This window comes from Tamandua tetradactyla, chromosome 7 (genome assembly GCF_023851605.1).
Source record: "Tamandua tetradactyla isolate mTamTet1 chromosome 7, mTamTet1.pri, whole genome shotgun sequence".
In the NCBI taxonomy this organism is placed as follows: Eukaryota; Metazoa; Chordata; class Mammalia; order Pilosa; family Myrmecophagidae; genus Tamandua; species Tamandua tetradactyla.
In genome coordinates, this window is record NC_135333.1 from 46,202,976 (window position 1) to 46,218,300 (window position 15,325).

At 44.3% G+C, this 15,325-nt stretch overlaps 1 protein-coding gene and 1 pseudogene across 1 annotated transcript in view; one reads left to right on the forward strand and one right to left on the reverse strand.

Annotated features, from left to right (window-relative positions):
* The window catches only part of SYCE3 (synaptonemal complex central element protein 3), a 69,491-nt gene extending 68,041 nt beyond the window's left edge, over positions 1-1,450 (reverse strand). The window contains exon 1 of the mRNA XM_077169301.1: positions 1,326-1,450. The gene's annotated coding sequence lies outside the window, so the exon portion shown is untranslated. The remainder of the gene's footprint in view (positions 1-1,325) is intronic.
* Positions 1,451-4,063: 2,613 nt separating this feature from the next.
* On the forward strand, positions 4,064-4,615 carry LOC143691182 (small integral membrane protein 14 pseudogene; annotated as a pseudogene).
* Positions 4,616-15,325: the final 10,710 nt, after the last annotated feature.

Here is a 15,325-nt window from a genome sequence, read left to right on the forward strand (position 1 = left end):
AGCGCTGTTCAAGCATAAGTTATAGTGCTATTGACCATGAGTTCAATTTTAATGAATCAACGATCTATAGTAGGTAAGTTGTCTTTAAACAGAAACATACACAAAACAGAGCTATGCATTGACTGGCTGATGAAGATGTGAGGAGAGGCTCACAGAGCCTGACCCTGTATTCCCCCTAGCAGCAATGGGTCTGTAACTAGATTATAGAATATAAGTACCAGGAACAATGAGAATCAACCAGCTAAAAGGGGATATAGAGAGGTTTTTGTTTTTTGTAAACTTTATGAGGGGGGAGATGTGCATGTTTCTAAGTTGTACAGGAAGAGCTGGTCAAGCAGAAAAGGCTGAAGAACTGGGAGGAGAAGAAAGCAGCGGTGCAGGAACTAGCCTTAGACAGGAAAAAGGTCACCTCACCCTTGAAAGGAAGGAAGCAGGGGTCAGGAAAGGTAGGTAAAGATCCAAGTGGGACAGCAAGGGGTGAGATTCAGACTTGATGGCTTCTAACTTTCCGTGAATGGTAATGAAAGGGTTTTTATCCAGGAACAGACACTTTTGGTTTGGGGAGAATGATAAAGGCCTGGAAAGGATAAAGCACCTAGAGGTGCTGAGACCTGTAACAGGAGCAGCGGCAGTGTGGGGAACTGGAGAGGATGCGTCAGGAAGCTGCAGGTCCCCAGGGCCCGAGGGTGGTGCAGACAAAACGGCTGGGGTGCAGCAGGCCCGGGAGGCCGGAGTGCAGGGCGGTGTAAGGGCAAGGCCAGAACACTGAGAGCACTAGCAGGAGAGGGGCTTGAGGAGAAGAGTCAGGCGAGATGGTAGGTGGGGGTGAGGCAGAGGGAGGAAAGGTCATGGAGCCCCTTTGAGTTGAGGAGAGGAGTGTGGGGGAATAAAGCACAAGACAGCTAGAATGAAAGCTGTGGCAGAGCGTGGCTGGATTTCAGAGGGGCAGGTCTGGGCAGTGGCCAAAGGAGAAGGCCGTGGGATGCGAGTCCATGGCACCCCCAGTGTTGAGGATGTTAGGATGATGGCAGGGCTGGGGTGCGAGGTGCGGGGTGAAGGTCGGAGTGCGGGATGTGGGTCTGGGTCCCGCGGTACGGGATCGCGGGGGGGTCCAGGGCCTGGAGTCCCACGGTGTAAGGTCGTGTGTGTGGGGGGGTCCAGGGCCCAGAGTCCCGCGGCGCAGGGTCGCGGGGGTGTCCAGGGCCCGGGGTCCCAACATGCAGGGTCGTAGGGTGTCCAGGGCCCTGGGTCCCGCGGCACGGGTTCGCGGGGTGCCCAGGGCCCGGGTCGGCCCATGTCACCGCAAGGTCACCGCAGCCTCTCACCTCACGCTCCACCTTCCGGCGATGTCTGGCTCCTCAAGAGGCGCCCACCCAGCCGTCCCGCAGGGACTTCTGGGAGCGCCGCCGTCCTGCCCCTTTCCGTTACCAGACCCGCCCCTGCAGCCGGACTCGCGCCCTCATTGGCTCGTCTTGGGAGCAGAAAGGGCGGGGTCAGGAGCGTGAGGCTACACTCGCAGGCCTGAGCTCTGGGCTTGAGGCTGGGGTCCGGGTTTGGCGAGAAGACCCTTGCTACGAGGGGCGTCGGGCGCTCGGACTACCTCTTGAGTGAAGCTCACGGACGCAGGTCCTGTCTGCTGTGTCTAGGACGCCGCCTGGATCTTCAAACCATCATGCTGAGGAAGCCAGGCTGAGGCCAGTGGCCAAGGGCTTACAGCTGGCAGTGCTGAAGCTCCAGGCCTCTGGGCAGTGGAGGCACAACCACCTAGCAGGGAAGGGAGACTGCTCGTCCTTAGAGGGGCTTGCCCGAAGAAGAAGTCTACCAGATCACCAGCCTTTCTAGTTCTGTCTGTAGTCAGAGGCACTGGGGTGGTCAGAGGGCAGCAGGATGGTCAGCAAGGGAGTGATATGGTCACATCTGTGTTTTTAAAAGGTCTCTCTGGCTTCTGGGCAGAGGATGGAGATGGAGATGGAGATGGAGTTGAATAGTGTCTCAAAAATCTACACAGCTTTGGTGAGAAAATAAATCCATTACTCTATCTGGTAACCAAAAATTTTTGTATTTTCCCCACTGGAGTTCAATAGGAAAAACAAAATAAAACATTATGGTTTTCCTGGTGGAGGGAAGTTCGCAAAGTCAAAGGTCATTTGGAAGGTAGATTGACGGGCTTGGAACTGGGGGAGGTGAGGAGAAGGAAGGAATGGGCTAGTGGTTACCACTGGCTGAGATGGGGAGAAGCCAGTTAGGAAGGTCGGTATAAATTCAATTCTGAACACCTTGTGTGTGACATTCTTGACACTCAGGGTTTTGACACTTGGTGGACCCCTAGTGGACTGAGGAGAATAGAATAAGAGCTGGAGCTAAGCCAGACAGTTCTGGGCAGAGCAAGCACCCATCTGCCTATTGAGGAGACAGCTATATGAACATAGCCTCTGCCCCACTGCCAGGCTCCACCCCCTTCCCACCCTGGTCTTTTGTCCCTTTCCGTTCTAGTGAACTACCCTGCATACTTCCAGTCATGCCTCCATTTGCTTCAGTTGCCCAGAGTTGATTTCTGATGTAGCACCCAGAAAAACATGAATCATGAGTGACCTGATGGGATTATGAAGGCAGCCTTGGGGAAGAGTAGTTCAGTGGGCTGAGAAAGGATGCAGAATTCCAGGTAGAAGATCCAGCAAGTGCAGAGGCCAAGGTGTGGATGAGCCTGCCTTGTTTGAGGAATAGAGAGAATAGGTGGAGTGGAGGATTCTTGGGCAGGGCCAGAGGAGTTTCTCTAGGAAGATATTTGGGGCTGGACCGTGAAGGGTCTTGAATGTCCTGCCCAGAAGACAAAGACAGCTATCTCAAACAGGAGTCTGGACCACAAAGGTACAGGTTTTCTGGGAACCCAGAAGTCCGTATGTTGTGCCTCTGTTCAGTAAATATTTCCTTTATGTGCTGGGCACATAGCTAGACCATACTTCCCAACCTCCCTTTGTAAGTATGAATCCTGACCAACAGAATGTGGATGGAGTGCTCCATCTCACTCTAAATCAGGCCCATAAAAGCTTCCCATGAGTGGCACTCTCTCTCTTCCCTCATCTATCTGCTGGATCTTGATGCCCGAGGCAACCTTGGGGCCATTGCTGAAAGGGGGCCTCTTTAAGTGCAGGACCACGGATAATGGTATGGAGCAGAATCCCATTCACAGCCCACTGGATTTAACTTGAGCAAGAACTAAGTTCTTATTGGATTGAACCACCAAGACACCAGGACTTCTCTGTTAACTATGCAGCTACCTAAGCCCAAAGGGCACAGGACAGCATATCTGGGTCTGATGACTGGTCCCCAGAAGGTCACAACTCTGTTTAACCATGGTTAACATGGTTTCTATTCATTTGTTTTTAACCTAGAGCAAATCACATGAAAGAAATCTGATAACTTGAATGTCTGTGTTAATTAAAAGTCAGCTGTTGGACATCATCTGCTCACTGCCACCCCAGGGCTGGGCTGGCTGGTGCATAAGACCCAGGTATTTTCCCTGTTCTACAGTGGTGAAAGTAGAGGATGATGAAATTTTCGGAAGCTTCAGAAACCTTTGCTGTGGGATGTAACACTTTCTGAGTACGAGTATTCTCTTATAAGCATCTCATAGGGGTCTTTTGCTTAAGAGGTTAGAAGGCCTGCCCTGGGAATGCTGTCACCCATTCTCATGGTTTTAACAACCTTAAAAGATATCAGAGCCTAGATCTCTCCTTAGCTTCCAATTTATATTTTCAAGAGCCTGAGATAGTTTCATGAAATTTTTTATAGACACTTTAAACTCGACATTAAAAAGCTCCCTTAGAGAAGGGCCACATGGTTTTCGAGCCACTACTTTCTGTTGCGCTGCTGCCCATGCGAGCAGAGTGACCTGGTCAATCGCATCAAAACAGAGGAGGGGAGAAAGCCGGCGGCGCGCAGAAGCAGCAGCAGCTGCAGCAGCAGCCACGGCCACGGCCGTGGTGTCCAGAATGTTTGTAGCGTTCCGGAGGCTCCAAGCAGTCTTTCTGCCGAGCCTTGACTCAGATCCCCAACCTCCCCGCCCCGTCGGTTGTTGTCTGGGCAAATTAAAATAGTCAAGTTAAATCAAGCTGAGTAATCATGGTAGAAGGTGGATTCGATCCCTGTGAATGCATTTGTTCTCATGAACATGCGATGAGAAGGCTGATCAATCTGTTGAGGCAGTCCCAGTCCTACTGTACAGACACAGAATGTCTCCAGGAATTACCAGGACCTTCTGGTGATAATGGCATCAGTATTACTACGATCTTGATGGCCTGGATGGTTATTGCAGCGATCTTGTTTTACTGAGACCTCCTAATCTAACAGGATCCAACCTACCTGGAAAGCCAAAGAGTCCTCATAATGGACAAGATTTACCAGCCCCTCTTGTGGACTAACTTTGTGATATAGCAAGTGAAAATAGTCAACACCTTGCACGACTAATGAATGAAGACGACCAGAGTACTCTAAACCCCATTATAACTGTTTTTCCTTTTGCAGCTACAATATGGGATGGTATTGTTTTCATGGAACTTCTAGAAATTTCACTTGCAAGCTTATTTTTGCTTCCTGTGTTACCACCGTTCCTATTTTCAATGTATTTGAGTAAATGATATTTTAAAAAGTTACATGGGACTTTTTTTTGGTTGTCCTAAATGTAAACATTCCATTCATTCTATTTGTAACTGTGATCATAATTTTTGGGATGATTTCTAGCCTGCTTGAAGGAAATTTGAGGTCTCTGCATTTAAATATTTCTAATAGTTTTGATAGGTTTAAAATTGCTTTTTTGCATAAAGTATTTATAAAGTTATTTGGACTTGTCTGAAGATTAAAGGAACAAAAATTAGAACCACACTGTATTTACGTTTATCTTGATAGTTTATCTGTGGGTATAAGTTTTCTTTTGTTCTTTGGACTGTGGCAGCTCTTGAATATTCTATAAATTACAGCTGAAATCTGTTATATATTTTAAATGGCTTATGTAACTAGGATAGTAAAACAAACGAAATGGTTGTTTACTAAGTTTTTTACACCATTAAAACTATATAATGTTAGGAAAATTTTAAGTAAACATGATTAATCAACATGGAGGATGTTTACTAGTCCATTATATGACATTTATAAGCCACTGTACTTTAGCCTTACAAGGATCCATGAAAGGAAGAAAAAATTAACTCTGACTTTGTTGGGTATAATTGATACAATAATAATTTAAGCTATAATTTATTATTAAAATGAGTGTGTCTCAGGAAGCTTCTTTTCTATTCAAACACTTCTCTGTTAAAATGAAATTATCTTAAAGCTGTACTGGCAACTTGCTTGTTTATTGACATCTAAATGCCCATTTACTTATCTACTCTTTTTATTTTGAAAAAAAAAATGTTTGAGTCTCTTGTTATCCTTCTTACTTTAAATTTTTTAAAATGAATTCTTAGTTTACTCCAAGGCAGAAGGAGGAAAATGAGAAATAATCAAGCATCTTTTTTTTTTCCTTTTTTTTACCCCTTTTCATTCCTGTCTTGGTAACAGGATGGATTGGGATAGAAAGGAGAATTAATAGTTTTGAAATATAAAAAAAAGTAAAAGTTGCATTGTTTTGCTCACTTTGAGAAAAATTTAATATAATTACTATAAAAAATGCCTACATGACCTATGTGACTGTGAAATTTTTTCCTACCAAGTGATTGTAGGTTATTTACGGGGCTAGAAGGTATTTTGCTATCAACGTAAGGACTTTTTCCCCTAGATCAGTCTACATTTTCATTGTGTAGATTTGAAAAATTACTTACATGAATTGATAAAGCTCTCTCTGTATCATTCTACTATTTAATAGAGCCTCTGATACAGTTCTGTAGCATTCATGGAGTTTTTTTTTCCTTTCACTATTATTACATTCTAAGCCACTAACATTAAGGGCGTCATTTCACCACATAATGCAATATTAACTGCTTGCATTCCTCCTTATGCACATCTTGGCTTTTTGTTCAACTTCTCGAAGTAATATAACTTACTCGTAATTACTTGTGCTAATAGAATGGCAACACAGGTAAGTCAGATTCTGGATAAATGAACTGAGCACCACAAATGAAAGGTTTTTTCCTCTCCCTGCAACCTTCTGGAAAACTTCCCAGCTCCAGACTGGTAAAATATTTAGGGCAGAAAGGGCAGGGACAGCTTAAGATGGAGAAAAATCCAGTAGCATTTCATTTTTTCTGCCTTTGCCCACTGAATTTTGAAGGCTTGCCCTTAAATCATAATAATCTGTTCTCTAAGCTACCTGAGAGCCATTCCCTGGCAAAGAAACTGATGTATATGCTTACTATGGCTCACAAATAATTGAGAATTGGTTTTGGTTTCAGAAATAGCTGTTACTTGGAAACAGAATGTCTAGTGTTAGCTAGATACCTGGAAATCTGGATTTTTATCTCTAGTCTTTCATTTCTGTCACATACACTTAATATTATTTCTAGGATTTTAGCCATTTCTTTTATGAACCACCTGCCTAATTAGTAATAAAAGTTCTTACCATAATTAAGTCTTGTTTTTGCTTGCAAAATTTCTCTGCATTCCTGAAAAGATAGTGTACTGCACATAAAGTATTCTTGTTAGCGTAACTAGTAATTTATATTATTCTAATTCTTACTTTCTACATGTAGCTTTTTTTTGAGAACACTATTAAATCATTACTTGGCTTCGTAAACATTCACTCAACTGTGACTAAAATCCTTTTAAAATAACTTGGAAAAAGACAGATAAAGCACCACATTTCAAAATCACCTCTGGCTCTTAAACAGTCCACAAATGCCATTAAGAGTTTATTTTGCTTTTGAGTCATTCAGTGTCCTTTCAGGCAAAGTAATTTTTTGCTTTCCATATGAAAAAAGTTAACGTTAGAAATGTTTATAGTAAAGATTTTCTCATGTTATCAATCCAACCATGATCCATGGTCTAGTCATATTTTTGAGTATACCTATTCCATGTTACTTTTGTAGTCTCTGTAGTTTGTGATATGATAGTGTTTATGGAATTACAGATCTCTTACATTTTCAAAGGAGCTGTGGAATTCTATCAATCTAAATGGAAGCCTGACACTCTAAATGAATTTTATACTAAAATTTGACTAGCTCAGCTTAAGACACAACATAGTAACTTGAAGAAGGAAAAATGAAGAGTTTATAGTTAATGGATTAAATTTTTGTGGTTGCAATAGGTTTAGTCTTAACATTATTTCTAAATGAAAATCATACATTATTTGTTACCATGTCTGATGATTACTTTGTTAAAAGCAAAAGCGGTCAAATGATGTACTAAATGTTATTTGCTGTTAATTAACATTTAGTTAATCATGCCAAACAAATCATGTCTATGCCATCCAGGGTTTATTGTTAATCTTTTATTGAGTACTTGGATTGGGATAAAGGGCGTGTACTATGCACTTTTTATTAATGAAATAAATAGAAAACACCAACAACAAAATCTCACTTAATGGTATTATCCATCTAATTATCCAAAATAGAGAATGTGCCTGGTCTTTGGTGCCCCTTCTCAGGTCTGTCAGTTCTATCTTTGATATCTGCAGCTCCCTGATCCTCCCCACACCCCAACAGGTGTCCTTGTTTCTGCCATCCTGTGCCCACCCCCCAACTTGTTCTAGTATCAACCTGGTGGCCAGAGTGACCCATTAAAATTAAGATCATGTCACCCTCTACTCAAAACCCCAATGGTTTCTCTGATCATTCAGACAAGCCAGTCTTGACCCTGACCTACAGTTTCCTAACATGAAGTCTCCTCCCTGGTTGTCATGGTCAGGTTCATGTGTCAACTTAGCCAGGTGGTGGTACCTGTCTGGCTGGTTGGGCAAGTGCTGGCCTGTCTGTTGTGATGAGGACATTTCATAGAATTAAACCATGATCATGTCAGCTGCATCCACAGCTGATTCCATTTGTAATCAGCCAAAGGGGAGTGTCTTCTGCAATGAGTGATGCATAATCCAATCACTGGAAACCCTTTTAAGGAGGATTCAGAAGAGACAGTCTCTCTTCCTGTTTCGGCTGGTGAGCCTCTCCTGTGGAGTTCGTGCAGACCCTCTATCAGAATCATTGGCTTCACAGCCTGTCCTGCGGATTTTGTACTCTGCATTCCCACAGTCACGTGAGACACTTTCATAAATTTTATATTTGCGAGTGTTCCCTGTTGATTCTTTTTCTCTAGAGAACCCTAACTAATGCATCTTGGTACCAGGAGTGGTTCTTACGAAACAGAATCTTAAAAATTGGTTTTTATGAATGGTTTTCTATTCTGACTGGACTCAAAGGCACTAAGGACTCTGATTCCCATAATCAGAATGACACTCCCAATCCATGGTGTGAGCTGGCAAAAAAGATAGTCAAAATATCACCATTCAATTCTCCTAATGTTTTGCTTCTACTAAGCCATGGGGGATAATGTTTTTGACACCTTTAAGAGTTTTGTGAAAATAAGAGGTATAGAGATGTTGGCTGGTTGTTGTTAGATACACTGGCTACATTAAGGAGTGAAAGAGATGGGCTTAAGGCTTCAAACAAGAAGCTTAAGTACCGTCTGACAGATGTAGAAGTTTCTACGAGTATCCTGAAGGAAAATCTTATTTCCTGTATCCGTAGACTTGAGATCTCTGAAAATCACACTCAGAATCTTATTGTTAGAGTAGCAACTTTACAACGTTAACTGAAATCTCAATGTTGCATGGTGTCTGCCATTAAAGTGAGGGCATTGATTGGAAAGGAGTGGGACCCTGAAAAATGGGATGGTGACATATGGATTGTTAATGATGTTGGGGGTGAGGTTGAAATCCTAGGTCATGCTGAATCTTCTCTAGATAACCCTGTAATAGTTTGCCCTGAGGACATAAGCGTCCCCCCTCCAGCCTGCCTTGAGGAGTTGGCCACCCAACCTCTTCCTGATGGGATTAGCCCTAGAGTGATTAATCTTGTTTCACCAGATGAAACTGTAAATGAAGGCCCTGAAGTAAATGCCTTGGAAGATATTTCTAATTCTTTTTATGACCAAACCCCACCACCCCTCGTTTCTTCCAGACCTATAACTAGACTAAAATCCCAACAGGCCCCTAAAGGTGAGGTACAAAGCATCACACATGAGGAGGTACCTTATACTCCAAAAGAACTGTGTGAGTTTTCCAATTTATATAGACAGAAATCAGGGGAATATGTGTGGCAATGGATTTTAAGGGTGTGAGATAATGGTGGGAGGAATATAAGGCTGGATCAGGCTGAATTTATTGATATGGGCCCACTAAGCAGAGATTCTGCATTCAATGTTATAGCTCGAGGGGTTAGAAAAGGCATTAACAGTTTTTTGGTTGGTTGGTTGAAACATGGATCAAATGGTGGCTGACATTACCTGAGGTTGAAAGATCAAAAGGTGGCCGACATTACCTGAGGTTGAAATGCCAGAACTGCCCTGGTATAATGTAGATGAGGGGATTCAGAGGCTTAGAGAGATTGGAATGTTAGAGTGTATTTATCATGCAAAGCCTGCTGTTACACCCCAGTAATGTCCAGAGGATGTACCTTTTACTAGAACAGTGAGAAATAAATTTGTGAGACTGGCACCATCATCCCTGAAGAGCTCTGTGGTTGCACTTCTCTGTAGGTCAGATATTACTGTAGGAACTACTGTCACTGAGCTGGAATCCTTAAATACAATGGGGATGACGGGATCCCGAGTTGGCAGAAGCCAGGTGGCAGCGCTTAATCGCCAAAGACAGGGTAGACGTGGCTATTATAATAGACAGCAAACTCAAAGCAGGCGTCAAAATTATATGACTCACAGAGATTTGTGGCATTGGCTAGTAAGTCATGGGGTACCTAGAAATACAATAGAAGGGCAGTCTACTAAATTCTTGTTTGAGCTGTATAAACAAAAGAGTTCTAGGTCAAGTGAACAGAAGTCTAACCTGAATTACAAAAACACAGAGTCACGGCCCAATAATCAATTTCCAGACTTGAAACAGTTTACAGATCCAGAGCCCCTTGAATGAAGGGGATGCCAGGTCCCTTTGGGGGAGAACCCTGTTACACTGCCACAAATTTATACTGTCAATCTTCCTCCAAGCCTTCCCCAAGGAGACCAATGGCCTTTTACCAGGGTAACTGTGCATTGGGGAAAAGGAAATGATCAGATATTTTGGGGATTATAAGACACTGGTTCAGAAGTGACATTAATTCCAGAGGGCCCAAAATGTCACTCTGGTCCACCAGTCAGAGTGGGGGCTTATGGAGGCCAGATGATCAATGGAGTTTTAGCTCAGGTTCGTCTCACAGTGGGTTCAGTGGGCCCCCAGACCCATTCTGTAGTTATTTCCCCAGTTCTGGAATGTATAATTGGTATAGACATACTGAGGAACTGGCAGAATCTCCACATTGGCCCTCTAACTCATGCAGTCAGGACTATTATGGTGTGAAAAGCCAAGTGGAAGCCATGATAACTGCCGTTACTGAGCAAGATAGTAAATCAGAAGCAATACTGGATTTCTGGAGGGATTGCAGAGATTACTGCCACTCTTAAGGATTTGAAGGATGCAGGGTGGTGATTCCCACCACATCCCCATTCAACTCTCCTATTTGGCCTGTGCAGAAAACAGATGGGTCTTGGAGGATGACAGTAGATTATCATAAGCTCAACCAGGTGGTAATTCCAATTGCAACTACTGTTCCAGAAGTGGTATCACTGCTTGAGCAAATCAATACATCCCCTGGTACATGGTATGCAACTATTGCATATCAACTCTCTGGCCCTATGTCATAATCTTGTCCGCAGGTAACTTGATCATTTCTCCCTCCCACAAGACATCACACTGGTCCATTATATTGATGATAATATGTTGATTGGACTTAATGAGCAAGAAGTAGCAACTACTCTAGACTTACTGGTAAGGCATGTGCGTGTCAGAGAATAGGAGATAAATCCAACAAAAATACCGAGGTCTTCCACATCAGTGAAATTTCTAGGTGGGCCAGTAGTGTGGGGCATGTTGAGATATCCCTTCTAAGGTGAAGGAGAAGTTGCTGCATCTGGCCCCTCCTATGACCAAAAACGAGGCACAATGCCTACTTGGTCTCTTTGGATTTTGGTGACAGCATATTCCTCATTTGCGTGTGCTACTCTGAACCATTTATTGAGCGACCAGAAAAGCTGCTTATTTTGAGTGAGGACCTGAACAAGTGGAGGCTCTGCAACAGGTCCAGTCTGCTGTACAAGCTGCTCTGCCACTTGGGCCGTCTGACCCAGTAGATCCAATGGTGCTGGAAGTGTCAGTGGCAAATAGAGATGCTGTCTGGCATCTTTGGAAGGCCCCTATAGGAGAATCACAATGCAGATCCTTAGGATTTTGGAGCAAAGCCTTACCATCTGCTGCAGATAACTACTCTCCTTTTGAGAAACAGCTTTTCACCTGCTACTGGGCCTTAGTAGAGACCGAACACTTAACCTTGGGCCACCAAATTACCATGAGACCTGAGTTGCCTATCATGAGCTGGGTGTTGTTTGACCCACCAAGCCATAAAGTTGGGTGTGTGCAGCAACACTCTATTATAAAATGGAAATGGTATATACAAGATAGGGCCAGAGCAGGTCCTGAAGGCATAAGTAAGTTACATGAAGACGTGGCCCAAATGCTATGGTCTCCACTCCTGCCACATTACCTTCTCTTTCCCAGACCGGAGCTATGGCCTCTTGGGGAGATCCTTACAGTGAATTAACTGAGGAAGAGAAAACTCAGGCCTGGTTTACAGATGATTCAGTATGATATGCAGGTACCACCCCTTTCTGGGGTGTCCTTGAAGGACAGTGGTGAGGGGAAATCCTCCCAGAGGACAGAACTTCGAGCAGTGCACCTGGGTGTTCATTTCACTTGGAAGGAAAACTGGCCAGAGGTGTGTTTGTATACTGACTCATGGGCTATTGCTAATGGTTTGGCTGGATGGTCAGGGAGTTGGAAAGACCATAATTGGAAAATTGGTGACAAAAAGGTCTGGGGAAGAAGTATGTGGATAGACCTGAGTCAGCTAAAAACATGAACATATTTGTGTCCCATGTGAATGCACACCAGAGGGTGACTTCAGCAGAGGGAGGTTTTAATAATAAAGTGGATAAGATGACCCATTCTGTGGATACCAGTCAGCCTCTTTCCCCAGCAACTCCTTTCATTGCCCAATGGGCTCATGAACAAAGTGGTCATGGTGGTAGGGATGGAGGTTATGCATGGGCTCAGCAACATGAACTTCCACTCAACAAGGCTGACTTGGCTACAGCCACTGCTGAGTGCTCAATATGCCAGCAGCAGAGACCTACACTCAGCTCCCACTATGGCACCATTCCCTGAGGTGACCGGCCAGCTACATGGTGACAGGTTGATTACATTGGACCACTCCCTTCATGGAAGGGGCATCAATTTGTTCTAACTGGAATAGACACATACTCTGGATATGGGTTTGCTTTCCCTGCATGCAATGCTTCTGCCAAAACTACCATCTGTGGGCTTACAGGATGCCTTATCCATCGTCATGGTATTCCACATAGCATTGCTTCGGATCAAGGAACACACTTCACAGCAAATGAAGTGCGGGAATGGGTGCAGGCTCATGGAATTCTCTGGTCTTACCATGTTCCCCATCATCCAGAAGCAGCTGGATTGATACAACGGTGGAATGGCCTTTTGAAAACTCAGTTATGGTGCCAACTAGGTGGTAATACCTTGAAAGGCTGGGATAATGTTCTCCAGGAAGCTATATATGCTCTGAATCAGCGTCGGCTGTATGGTGCTGTTTCTCCCCTAGCCAGGATCCATGGGTCCAGGAACCAAGGGGTGGAAATGGGAGTGGCACCACTTACTATTACCCCTAGTGATCCACTAGGAAAATTTTTGCTTCCTGTCCCTCCGACCCTGAGCTCTGCTGGTCTGCAGATTTTAATTCCAAAAGGGGGAGTGCTTCCACCAGGAGAAACAATTCCATTGAACTAGAATCTAAGACTGCCACCTGGTCACTTGGGGCTACTCATGCCCCTGGATCAACAAGCCAAGAAGGGGATTGCATTATTCTCTGGGGTGACTGACCCTGACTATCAGGGGGAAATAGGACTGCCACTGCACAATGGAGGTAAAGAAGAGTTTCCTTGGAATATAGGAGATCCCCTAGGGCGTCTTTTAGTACTACCATGCCCTGTGATTAAAATAAATGGAAAACTGCAACAACCCAATCCAGGCAGGACTACCAATGGGTCTGAAACTTCAGGAATGAAGGTTTGGGTCACCCCACCAGGCAAAGAACCATGGCCAGCTGAGGTGCTTGCTGAGGGTAAAGGAAACATGGAATGGGTAGCGGAAGCAGGTAGTGATAAATATGAACTTCGACCACATGATCAGTTACAGAAGTGAGGACTGTAATGCTGTTTTGTTCATGTCATACTATTTACGTTGTAAGATATCAAGTTTAAGAATGAATATTACCCAAGGATTTGCACTCTATTCTGGAGAGATTTAATGTGTTTCCAGTTATATGCAGGACAATTGAGTATTGTTAGGTGAAAGAAAAAATGTTTTATTGTTTTTTATTTAGAAATTTGGTATGTTTTAAGGTGGTATGTATAGCTACCAAGTTGGCAAGGGGTGGACTGTCATGGTCAGGTTCATGTGTCAACTTGGCCAGGTGGTGGTACCTGTTTGGCTGGTTGGGCAAGTGCCGTCCTGTCTGTTGTGATGAGGACATTTCATAGAATTAAACTATGATCATGTCAGCTGCATCCACAGCTGATTCCATTTGTAATCAGCCAAAGGGGAGTGTCTTCTGCAATGAGTGATGCATAATCCAATCACTGAAAGCCCTTTTAAGGAGGATTCAGAAGAGATAGTCTCTCTTCCTGATTCGGCTGGTGAGTCTCTCCTGTGGAGTTCATGCAGACACTCCATTGGAATCGTTGGCTTCAAAGCCTACCCTGTGGACTTTGTACTCTGCATTCCCACAGTCACGGTGAGACACTTTCATAAATTTTATATCTGTCAGTGTTCCCTGTTGATTCTGTTTCTCTAGAGAACCCTAACTAATACACCAGTCCTATCCTGACTCCACTCCAACCATATACTCCCTCCCCCACCTCACCCTCCACTGTCCCTGCAGTTGAATGTCTCCACTCACAGAGGCCTTCTTTAGCTGCCCTGTCTGAAACTGCAGCTACCCTCTCCAGTCTCTCTGCCCTTCTGGACTTTCTCCTTAGCACTTGTCACCACTTGGCACATTTTGTATGGACTCTGTTGTCACATCTCCGATTTCCGTCTTCTCTTACTGTGCTCTGAGACCCACAGCAGTTATGTTAACTGCTGTATCTGCAGCACCAGCACACAGTAGGCACTCAATAAATGCTTGTGAATTATTCTGGAACCCTCTGGTGGTTTGGAGGTATGTGTACCCCAGGAAAACATGCTCTTAAATCTAATCCATTTCTGGGTGTAAACCCATTGTAAGTAGAACTCTTTGATAAGTTTACTTAAGGTGTGTCCCACCTCATTCAGGATGGGTCTTAATCCTCTGATTAGAGTCCTCTGTAAAGGGGATGAATTCAGACAGAGACAGAAAAACTAAAAGCTGAAACCAATGAAACCCAGAAGAGACAGGCAGATACCATCATGTGCCTGGCCACATGGCAGAGTAACCAAGGATGGCCAGCAGCCAGTCTTCTGGAAGAAAACATTGCCTTGATGTCTTGATTTGGACATTTTTCTAGCCCTCAAAACTGTAAGCTAATAAATTCCCATTGTTTACGCCAACCCCTTTCATGGCATCTGCTTTTAACAGCCTGGAATCTAAACACCCTCCTTTCTGATTTTCCTGCCAGTCTCTCTGTCCTCTGACCCCTCTGCTGAGCACTCACAAAAAGGCTCAGGCTGACCTGAGTCACCATTGTTAAGTGCTGGGATCTATGTCTATTCTGGCCTACAGCAAATACCAGGTGCCTACTCACAGTTCTCATTCCTCTTAATGTTGATTTAATAGAAAGGCTGAATGAGTGCAGGAGCACATGCTGCTCCAGCTTGTCCTGCCTGTCCTTGAGTAGACATGGCCACAACTCCTGGCCTCTGGCTAGCCTGCAGCAGCTGCCCATATCCAGGAGGAGAGCAGGAACCTCTGCAGGGCTGTGCACAAATGCAAAGAGGTGCAGAGGCCACACCCAGGCACACAGCAGGCAGGTGGCACCACCATCCAGTGGCCCCAGGGCTGGGTGCAGGTTCTGAGGCAAGAATTTA